The sequence below is a fragment of the Acipenser ruthenus genome, unplaced genomic scaffold, assembly GCF_902713425.1.
Source record: "Acipenser ruthenus unplaced genomic scaffold, fAciRut3.2 maternal haplotype, whole genome shotgun sequence".
Classification (NCBI taxonomy): domain Eukaryota; kingdom Metazoa; phylum Chordata; class Actinopteri; order Acipenseriformes; family Acipenseridae; genus Acipenser; species Acipenser ruthenus.
This window is the reverse complement of record NW_026708363.1, coordinates 53,705-64,924: the sequence shown is the minus strand read 5'-3', so window position 1 is coordinate 64,924 and position 11,220 is coordinate 53,705. Positions and strand designations below refer to the sequence as shown.

Below are 11,220 nucleotides of genomic sequence, written 5' to 3'. Positions count from 1 at the left end.
CTAGTTGTTCAACAACTCTCCGGCAGGCGGCTTCGTCACACAGGGAGTCAGGTTTTCTTTAAAAGGAGATCAATGTTTTTAGCTTTCTGACTGTCAAATAAATAGCTACGTGGTTCCTGCACATCTATTTCCATGTTTCGTTATTTTTTATTGACAAGACTAAAAGTAAAGACTCAGCAGTGTCTGTATCAAAGTTTTTATTTTTATTTTAAATAATTGGAAATCATTTTCGAGCTTATCAGTTTTATTTATTTAGTTGATGTTTTTTATTCAGATAAACTGTGCATCACAACTGCTGCTGCTGCTGCTGCAGAGTCACTTACAATAGGACCTGGGTTTTACATCTCATTTGAAGGAAGGAGCACAAGGAGGTTAAGGGACTTGCTCAGGGACAGGGTCACACACAATGAGCCAGTGGCTGAGCTGGGATTGAACCAGGAACCTCCCGGTAACAAGAGCTTTTCTTTAACCACCTGACCACTAAGCCCCTTAAATCATATCTTGGCAGACAAACACTTTAATTAGACAACATAAAACCACATACAAGCAGATTTACAAGCAGGGCTGCAATCGCGTTCGCGCTCTCCCCTGATGTTATAGTCAAAGTTAAAAACACAGGTATTGAAAGCAATTAGCGATTATCTATATATCTCCAGCAGGTGGCTCTGTCAGACTGGGAATGAGATTTTGTTTTTTCTTTCGGAGCGTATAATGTTCTAGAAAGTACCAAAGTGTTTTATGTACATGTATTGTGAAGTGTTTCATCTTGAGAAGACAAAGTAACGAGTCAGCGGCACGTGTATCAAAGTTACAAAGTTGCTAATATTAAAGAAGACGAGGTTCAGCGGTACAGTTGTTTTTTTAAACCATAGTGTTTCAGTTCTGTACAGACGTTCTATGTCATTATCCGTTATTGATTCAGCTTTATTTAGATGATTGCCTTTACCTTGTTTTAATTTCCCGTTCCTCTGAGATACGAATCTACCAGCTTTACATCTTTTTTTTTTTTTTTTTAACGTATTCTCATTTTGTTGATCATTAATGCACATTTCTGTACTGTGGGTGTTGTCGAGCGATTGAAAACGAGACATTTTGTGTTTGAATTGAAAGTGATGGTCTCGAGGAGTCGAACAGGTCACAATAAGCCTTCATCCATGTATCATGTAACCACATGTATGCTGTCTCTAACTGGAGGAGAGGGACCCTTGCCGTACTGCTCAGCCTAAAGAACCACACGAGTTGTTTGAAAGGGGGATTTATTTTGTAGAATAAACATCAAATTGGTTTCAGGGCATACAGTCCTCCAACGGCAACACAGCTCAGTAGTACAGCTGAGATCCATTACAACACTGCTGCAGATTCAAACTAAAAGAGGGTAATATACAAAATGGATGCCTTTGAGAACTTAACACTTTCAATGCCAACGTGTGGCTACTACTTTGTGAACATACAATTTCGCAAGAATCTAATGGCACTTTTAATGCTGCTATATACACACACAGACACACGGACACACGGGCCCGCACACGTGGAGCCCAGAGCTGCTTAAATGTTAACGTTTGTGACAAATTAGAGATCTGGAAATCCCTCCCCCAACCTGTCATTGCATGAATGATATTAACTTAATACTATGAAAGAGATAAACCAAGACTGTCGTTCGCTTACGGCCATACCACCTTGAGAACGCCCGATCTCGTCTGATCTCGGAAGCTAAGCAAGGTCGGGCCTGGTTAGTACTTGGATGGGAGACCGCCTGGGAATACCAGGTGCTGTAAGCTTTTCTTTCTGCAGCTTGACAGGGGGCGCTATTTCCCTTGTTATTTATGTTACTAACCTGGAAGCTGTAAGTCTAAACATCGTTTTCTTTTTTTTGTTTTTTTATTGTCCCATTCCACACACGAACAAGTATTGTATCAGCCTTTACTGGTTTTGAAAACTGAGTTAGGACAGAAAGGGTTATCGTATTATATTCTAAGCCGAAACTACCAGTAGCGGTCCGATACAAACAAATGTGAACAGGGTTAAGACAAAAGTACTGACGAGTTTTGCTAGTTATGGTTAGTTTAATTAATTAAAAAAAGAAATAAAAGTTGATGAAGTACTTTTTATTATAGTAACAGAACGAGACATGTTTTAAAGCCACAAACTGCGTGTTTAGATTATTGTGCCAAACAAGAGAACAAAACGAGCATATCAACCAAGAACGGATTTAGTGACCCGTTCATTCGTTCGAGTTTATTTATATTATGTGTGACCTTAACAAATGTTTGACCAATGTTTTGCTTGCTTTCTTTTTGAAAGTCGTACATTTGTTACATTTTTTTTTTATTTCGTTTACGCAGACGTGTATACAGACCCGTCGCTTCTTTTGCGGAACATCTCACATGCTGCTGCACGAATGACGTCGTCCTGTGTAAATCCTGGCATCTTGTCCTCCAATGATAAAGGCGCATGCAAATATATACCGAGAGGCATTACGGGAATGCAATTTATAAATACTTATACTGAAAACTGAAGGAACCCATTACACCCAACAGACTGGAAAGTGCGATATGATAACAATGAAAATGTTATATTAGGAAAAGAGTGTTTCTTTAAATTGCAGATGTAGGCACCGTTTCTTTGAAAAATGTCTCTTGTGGACGGGTGACGACTCGCAATGTGTACAACTCATACTTACCTGGCAGGGGAGATACCATGATCATGAAGGTGGTTCACCCAGGGCGAGGCTCGGCCATTGCACTCCGGCTGTGCTGACCCCTGCGAATTCCCCAAATGCGGGAATCTCGACTGCATAATTTCTGGTAGTGGGGGACTGCGTTCGCGCTCTCCCCTGAAACTATGGTCAAAGACAGAAACAAACACGAACCCGTCGGAGGAAGGAACTCACTCACTAGTTGTTCAACAACTCTCCGGCAGGCGGCTTCGTCACACAGGGAGTCAGGTTTTCTTTAAAAGGAGCTCAATGTTTTTAGCTTTCTGACTGTCAAATAAATAGCTACGTGGTTCCTGCACATCTATTTCCATGTTTCGTTATTTTTTATTGACAAGACTAAAAGTAAAGACTCAGCAGTGTCTGTATCAAAGTTTTTATTTTTATTTTAAATAATTGGAAATCATTTTCGAGCTTATCAGTTTTATTTATTTAGTTGATGTTTTTTATTCAAAGCAACTTACAGATAAACTGTGCATCACAACTGCTGCTGCTGCTGCTGCTGCTGAGTCACTTACAATAGGACCTGGGTTTTACATCTCATTTGAAGGAAGGAGCACAAGGAGGTTAAGGGACTTGCTCAGGGACAGGGTCACACACAATGAGCCAGTGGCTGAGCTGGGATTGAACCAGGAACCTCCCGGTAACAAGAGCTTTTCTTTAACCACCTGACCACTAAGCCCCTTAAATCATATCTTGGCAGACAAACACTTTAATTAGACAACATAAAACCACATACAAGCAGATTTACAAGCAGGGCTGCAATCGCGTTCGCGCTCTCCCCTGATGTTATAGTCAAAGTTAAAAACACAGGTATTGAAAGCAATTAGCGATTATCTATATATCTCCAGCAGGTGGCTCTGTCAGACTGGGAATGAGATTTTGTTTTTTCTTTCGGAGCGTATAATGTTCTAGAAAGTACCAAAGTGTTTTATGTACATGTATTGTGAAGTGTTTCATCTTGAGAAGACAAAGTAACGAGTCAGCGGCACGTGTATCAAAGTTACAAAGTTGCTAATATTAAAGAAGACGAGGTTCAGCGGTACAGTTGTTTTTTTAAAACATAGTGTTTCAGTTCTGTACAGACGTTCTATGTCGTTATCCGTTATTGATTCAGCTTTATTTAGATGATTGCCTTTACCTTGTTTTAATTTCCCGTTCCTCTGAGATACGAATCTACCAGCTTTACATCTTTTTTTTTTTTTTTTTTAACGTATTCTCATTTTGTTGATCATTAATGCACATTTCTGTACTGTGGGTGTTGTCGAGCGATTGAAAACGAGACATTTTGTGTTTGAATTGAAAGTGGTGGTCTCGAGGAGTCGAACAAGTCACAATAAGCCTTCATCCATGTATCATGTAACCACATGTATGCTGTCTCTAACTGGAGGAGAGGGACCCTTGCCGTACTGCTCAGCCTAAAGAACCACACGAGTTGTTTGAAAGGGGGATTTATTTTGTAGAATAAACATCAAATTGGTTTCAGGGCATACAGTCCTCCAACGGCAACACAGCTCAGTAGTACAGCTGAGATCCATTACAACACTGCTGCAGATTCAAACTAAAAGAGGGTAATATACAAAATGGATGCCTTTGAGAACTTAACACTTTCAATGCCAACGTGTGGCTACTACTTTGTGAACATACAATTTCGCAAGAATCTAATGGCACTTTTAATGCTGCTATATACACACACAGACACACGGACACACGGGCCCGCACACGTGGAGCCCAGAGCTGCTTAAATGTTAACGTTTGTGACAAATTAGAGATCTGGAAATCCCTCCCCCAACCTGTCATTGCATGAATGATATTAACTTAATACTATGAAAGAGATAAACCAAGACTGTCGTTCGCTTACGGCCATACCACCTTGAGAACGCCCGATCTCGTCTGATCTCGGAAGCTAAGCAAGGTCGGGCCTGGTTAGTACTTGGATGGGAGACCGCCTGGGAATACCAGGTGCTGTAAGCTTTTCTTTCTGCAGCTTGACAGGGGGCGCTATTTCCCTTGTTATTTATGTTACTAACCTGGAAGCTGTAAGTCTAAACATCGTTTTCTTTTTTTTGTTTTTTTATTGTCCCATTCCACACACGAACAAGTATTGTATCAGCCTTTACTGGTTTTGAAAACTGAGTTAGGACAGAAAGGGTTATCGTATTATATTCTAAGCCGAAACTACCAGTAGCGGTCCGATACAAACAAATGTGAACAGGGTTAAGACAAAAGTACTGACGAGTTTTGCTAGTTATGGTTAGTTTAATTAATTAAAAAAACAAATAAAAGTTGATGAAGTACTTTTTATTATAGTAACAGAACGAGACATGTTTTAAAGCCACAAACTGCGTGTTTAGATTATTGTGCCAAACAAGAGAACAAAACGAGCATATCAACCAAGAACGGATTTAGTGACCCGTTCATTCGTTCGAGTTTATTTATATTATGTGTGACCTTAACAAATGTTTGACCAATGTTTTGCTTGCTTTCTTTTTGAAAGTCGTACATTTGTTACATTTTTTTTTATTTCGTTTACGCAGACGTGTATACAGACCCGTCGCTTCTTTTGCGGAACATCTCACATGCTGCTGCACGAATGACGTCGTCCTGTGTAAATCCTGGCATCTTGTCCTCCAATGATAAAGGCGCATGCAAATATATACCGAGAGGCATTACGGGAATGCAATTTATAAATACTTATACTGAAAACTGAAGGAACCCATTACACCCAACAGACTGGAAAGTGCGATATGATAACAATGAAAATGTTATATTAGGAAAAGAGTGTTTCTTTAAATTGCAGATGTAGGCACCGTTTCTTTGAAAAATGTCTCTTGTGGACGGGTGACGACTCGCAATGTGTACAACTCATACTTACCTGGCAGGGGAGATACCATGATCATGAAGGTGGTTCACCCAGGGCGAGGCTCGGCCATTGCACTCCGGCTGTGCTGACCCCTGCGAATTCCCCAAATGCGGGAATCTCGACTGCATAATTTCTGGTAGTGGGGGACTGCGTTCGCGCTCTCCCCTGAAACTATGGTCAAAGACAGAAACAAACACGAACCCGTCGGAGGAAGGAACTCACTCACTAGTTGTTCAACAACTCTCCGGCAGGCGGCTTCGTCACACAGGGAGTCAGGTTTTCTTTAAAAGGAGCTCAATGTTTTTAGCTTTCTGACTGTCAAATAAATAGCTACGTGGTTCCTGCACATCTATTTCCATGTTTCGTTATTTTTTATTGACAAGACTAAAAGTAAAGACTCAGCAGTGTCTGTATCAAAGTTTTTATTTTTATTTTTAATTGGAAATCATTTTCGAGCTTATCAGTTTTATTTATTTAGTTGATGTTTTTTATTCAAAGCAACTTACAGATAAACTGTGCATCACAACTGCTGCTGCTGCTGCTGCTGCTGCTGCTGCTGCTGCTGCAGAGTCACTTACAATAGGACCTGGGTTTTACATCTCATTTGAAGGAAGGAGCACAAGGAGGTTAAGGGACTTGCTCAGGGACAGGGTCACACACAATGAGCCAGTGGCTGAGCTGGGATTGAACCAGGAACCTCCCGGTAACAAGAGCTTTTCTTTAACCACCTGACCACTAAGCCCCTTAAATCATATCTTGGCAGACAAACACTTTAATTAGACAACATAAAACCACATACAAGCAGATTTACAAGCAGGGCTGCAATCGCGTTCGCGCTCTCCCCTGATGTTATAGTCAAAGTTAAAAACACAGGTATTGAAAGCAATTAGCGATTATCTATATATCTCCAGCAGGTGGCTCTGTCAGACTGGGAATGAGATTTTGTTTTTTCTTTCGGAGCGTATAATGTTCTAGAAAGTACCAAAGTGTTTTATGTACATGTATTGTGAAGTGTTTCATCTTGAGAAGACAAAGTAACGAGTCAGCGGCACGTGTATCAAAGTTACAAAGTTGCTAATATTAAAGAAGACGAGGTTCAGCGGTACAGTTGTTTTTTTAAAACATAGTGTTTCAGTTCTGTACAGACGTTCTATGTCGTTATCCGTTATTGATTCAGCTTTATTTAGATGATTGCCTTTACCTTGTTTTAATTTCCCGTTCCTCTGAGATACGAATCTACCAGCTTTACATCTTTTTTTTTATTTTTTTAACGTATTCTCATTTTGTTGATCATTAATGCACATTTCTGTACTGTGGGTGTTGTCGAGCGATTGAAAACGAGACATTTTGTGTTTGAATTGAAAGTGATGGTCTCGAGGAGTCGAACAGGTCACAATAAGCCTTCATCCATGTATCATGTAACCACATGTATGCTGTCTCTAACTGGAGGAGAGGGACCCTTGCCGTACTGCTCAGCCTAAAGAACCACACGAGTTGTTTGAAAGGGGGATTTATTTTGTAGAATAAACATCAAATTGGTTTCAGGGCATACAGTCCTCCAACGGCAACACAGCTCAGTAGTACAGCTGAGATCCATTACAACACTGCTGCAGATTCAAACTAAAAGAGGGTAATATACAAAATGGATGCCTTTGAGAACTTAACACTTTCAATGCCAACGTGTGGCTACTACTTTGTGAACATACAATTTCGCAAGAATCTAATGGCACTTTTAATGCTGCTATATACACACACAGACACACGGACACACGGGCCCGCACACGTGGAGCCCAGAGCTGCTTAAATGTTAACGTTTGTGACAAATTAGAGATCTGGAAATCCCTCCCCCAACCTGTCATTGCATGAATGATATTAACTTAATACTATGAAAGAGATAAACCAAGACTGTCGTTCGCTTACGGCCATACCACCTTGAGAACGCCCGCTCTCGTCTGATCTCGGAAGCTAAGCAAGGTCGGGCCTGGTTAGTACTTGGATGGGAGACCGCCTGGGAATACCAGGTGCTGTAAGCTTTTCTTTCTGCAGCTTGACAGGGGGCGCTATTTCCCTTGTTATTTATGTTACTAACCTGGAAGCTGTAAGTCTAAACATCGTTTTCTTTTTTTTGTTTTTTTATTGTCCCATTCCACACACGAACAAGTATTGTATCAGCCTTTACTGGTTTTGAAAACTGAGTTAGGACAGAAAGGGTTATCGTATTATATTCTAAGCCGAAACTACCAGTAGCGGTCCGATACAAACAAATGTGAACAGGGTTAAGACAAAAGTACTGACGAGTTTTGCTAGTTATGGTTAGTTTAATGAATTAAAAAAAGAAATAAAAGTTGATGAAGTACTTTTTATTATAGTAACAGAACGAGACATGTTTTAAAGCCACAAACTGCGTGTTTAGATTATTGTGCCAAACAAGAGAACAAAACGAGCATATCAACCAAGAACGGATTTAGTGACCCGTTCATTCGTTCGAGTTTATTTATATTATGTGTGACCTTAACAAATGTTTGACCAATGTTTTGCTTGCTTTCTTTTTGAAAGTCGTACATTTGTTACATTTTTTTTTATTTCGTTTACGCAGACGTGTATACAGACCCGTCGCTTCTTTTGCGGAACATCTCACATGCTGCTGCACGAATGACGTCGTCCTGTGTAAATCCTGGCATCTTGTCCTCCAATGATAAAGGCGCATGCAAATATATACCGAGAGGCATTACGGGAATGCAATTTATAAATACTTATACTGAAAACTGAAGGAACCCATTACACCCAACAGACTGGAAAGTGCGATATGATAACAATGAAAATGTTATATTAGGAAAAGAGTGTTTCTTTAAATTGCAGATGTAGGCACCGTTTCTTTGAAAAATGTCTCTTGTGGACGGGTGACGACTCGCAATGTGTACAACTCATACTTACCTGGCAAGGGAGATACCATGATCATGAAGGTGGTTCACCCAGGGCGAGGCTCGGCCATTGCACTCCGGCTGTGCTGACCCCTGCGAATTCCCCAAATGCGGGAATCTCGACTGCATAATTTCTGGTAGTGGGGGACTGCGTTCGCGCTCTCCCCTGAAACTATGGTCAAAGACAGAAACAAACACGAACCCGTCGGAGGAAGGAACTCACTCACTAGTTGTTCAACAACTCTCCGGCAGGCGGCTTCGTCACACAGGGAGTCAGGTTTTCTTTAAAAGGAGCTCAATGTTTTTAGCTTTCTGACTGTCAAATAAATAGCTACGTGGTTCCTGCACATCTATTTCCATGTTTCGTTATTTTTTATTGACAAGACTAAAAGTAAAGACTCAGCAGTGTCTGTATCAAAGTTTTTATTTTTATTTTAAATAATTGGAAATCATTTTCGAGCTTATCAGTTTTATTTATTTAGTTGATGTTTTTTATTCAAAGCAACTTACAGATAAACTGTGCATCACAACTGCTGCTGCTGCTGCTGCTGCTGCTGAGTCACTTACAATAGGACCTGGGTTTTACATCTCATTTGAAGGAAGGAGCACAAGGAGGTTAAGGGACTTGCTCAGGGACAGGGTCACACACAATGAGCCAGTGGCTGAGCTGGGATTGAACCAGGAACCTCCCGGTAACAAGAGCTTTTCTTTAACCACCTGACCACTAAGCCCCTTAAATCATATCTTGGCAGACAAACACTTTAATTAGACAACATAAAACCACATACAAGCAGATTTACAAGCAGGGCTGCAATCGCGTTCGCGCTCTCCCCTGATGTTATAGTCAAAGTTAAAAACACAGGTATTGAAAGCAATTAGCGATTATCTATATATCTCCAGCAGGTGGCTCTGTCAGACTGGGAATGAGATTTTGTTTTTTCTTTCGGAGCGTATAATGTTCTAGAAAGTACCAAAGTGTTTTATGTACATGTATTGTGAAGTGTTTCATCTTGAGAAGACAAAGTAACGAGTCAGCGGCACGTGTATCAAAGTTACAAAGTTGCTAATATTAAAGAAGACGAGGTTCAGCGGTACAGTTGTTTTTTTAAAACATAGTGTTTCAGTTCTGTACAGACGTTCTATGTCGTTATCCGTTATTGATTCAGCTTTATTTAGATGATTGCCTTTACCTTGTTTTAATTTCCCGTTCCTCTGAGATACGAATCTACCAGCTTTACATCTTTTTTTTTTTTTTTTTTAACGTATTCTCATTTTGTTGATCATTAATGCACATTTCTGTACTGTGGGTGTTGTCGAGCGATTGAAAACGAGACATTTTGTGTTTGAATTGAAAGTGGTGGTCTCGAGGAGTCGAACAGGTCACAATAAGCCTTCATCCATGTATCATGTAACCACATGTATGCTGTCTCTAACTGGAGGAGAGGGACCCTTGCCGTACTGCTCAGCCTAAAGAACCACACGAGTTGTTTGAAAGGGGGATTTATTTTGTAGAATAAACATCAAATTGGTTTCAGGGCATACAGTCCTCCAACGGCAACACAGCTCAGTAGTACAGCTGAGATCCATTACAACACTGCTGCAGATTCAAACTAAAAGAGGGTAATATACAAAATGGATGCCTTTGAGAACTTAACACTTTCAATGCCAACGTGTGGCTACTACTTTGTGAACATACAATTTCGCAAGAATCTAATGGCACTTTTAATGCTGCTATATACACACACAGACACACGGACACACGGGCCCGCACACGTGGAGCCCAGAGCTGCTTAAATGTTAACGTTTGTGACAAATTAGAGATCTGGAAATCCCTCCCCCAACCTGTCATTGCATGAATGATATTAACTTAATACTATGAAAGAGATAAACCAAGACTGTCGTTCGCTTACGGCCATACCACCTTGAGAACGCCCGATCTCGTCTGATCTCGGAAGCTAAGCAAGGTCGGGCCTGGTTAGTACTTGGATGGGAGACCGCCTGGGAATACCAGGTGCTGTAAGCTTTTCTTTCTGCAGCTTGACAGGGGGCGCTATTTCCCTTGTTATTTATGTTACTAACCTGGAAGCTGTAAGTCTAAACATCGTTTTCTTTTTTTTGTTTTTTTATTGTCCCATTCCACACACGAACAAGTATTGTATCAGCCTTTACTGGTTTTGAAAACTGAGTTAGGACAGAAAGGGTTATCGTATTATATTCTAAGCCGAAACTACCAGTAGCGGTCCGATACAAACAAATGTGAACAGGGTTAAGACAAAAGTACTGACGAGTTTTGCTAGTTATGGTTAGTTTAATTAATTAAAAAAACAAATAAAAGTTGATGAAGTACTTTTTATTATAGTAACAGAACGAGACATGTTTTAAAGCCACAAACTGCGTGTTTAGATTATTGTGCCAAACAAGAGAACAAAACGAGCATATCAACCAAGAACGGATTTAGTGACCCGTTCATTCGTTCGAGTTTATTTATATTATGTGTGACCTTAACAAATGTTTGACCAATGTTTTGCTTGCTTTCTTTTTGAAAGTCGTACATTTGTTACATTTTTTTTTATTTCGTTTACGCAGACGTGTATACAGACCCGTCGCTTCTTTTGCGGAACATCTCACATGCTGCTGCACGAATGACGTCGTCCTGTGTAAATCCTGGCATCTTGTCCTCCAATGATAAAGGCGCATGCAAATATATACCGAGAGGCATTACG

General features: G+C 40.4%; 7 non-coding genes across 7 annotated transcripts; all 7 read left to right on the top strand.

Annotated features, from left to right (window-relative positions):
- Positions 1 to 1,659: 1,659 nt before the first annotated feature.
- LOC131731713 (5S ribosomal RNA) lies at positions 1,660 to 1,778 on the top strand. The gene has a single exon (XR_009324980.1). It is a non-coding gene; the product is annotated as a 5S ribosomal RNA (ribosomal RNA).
- Positions 1,779 to 2,672: 894 nt separating this feature from the next.
- LOC131731736 (U1 spliceosomal RNA) lies at positions 2,673 to 2,836 on the top strand. The gene has a single exon (XR_009325003.1). It is a non-coding gene; the product is annotated as a U1 spliceosomal RNA (small nuclear RNA).
- A 1,732-nt stretch (positions 2,837 to 4,568) lies between these two features.
- LOC131731712 (5S ribosomal RNA) lies at positions 4,569 to 4,687 on the top strand. Its single transcript, XR_009324979.1, has one exon. It is a non-coding gene; the product is annotated as a 5S ribosomal RNA (ribosomal RNA).
- An 893-nt stretch (positions 4,688 to 5,580) lies between these two features.
- LOC131731735 (U1 spliceosomal RNA) lies at positions 5,581 to 5,744 on the top strand. Its single transcript, XR_009325002.1, has one exon. It is a non-coding gene; the product is annotated as a U1 spliceosomal RNA (small nuclear RNA).
- A 1,746-nt stretch (positions 5,745 to 7,490) lies between these two features.
- Positions 7,491 to 7,609, top strand: LOC131731717 (5S ribosomal RNA). The gene has a single exon (XR_009324984.1). It is a non-coding gene; the product is annotated as a 5S ribosomal RNA (ribosomal RNA).
- An 893-nt stretch (positions 7,610 to 8,502) lies between these two features.
- LOC131731741 (U1 spliceosomal RNA) lies at positions 8,503 to 8,666 on the top strand. Its single transcript, XR_009325008.1, has one exon. It is a non-coding gene; the product is annotated as a U1 spliceosomal RNA (small nuclear RNA).
- A 1,735-nt stretch (positions 8,667 to 10,401) lies between these two features.
- Positions 10,402 to 10,520, top strand: LOC131731711 (5S ribosomal RNA). The gene has a single exon (XR_009324978.1). It is a non-coding gene; the product is annotated as a 5S ribosomal RNA (ribosomal RNA).
- The last annotated feature ends 700 nt before the right edge of the window (positions 10,521 to 11,220 follow it).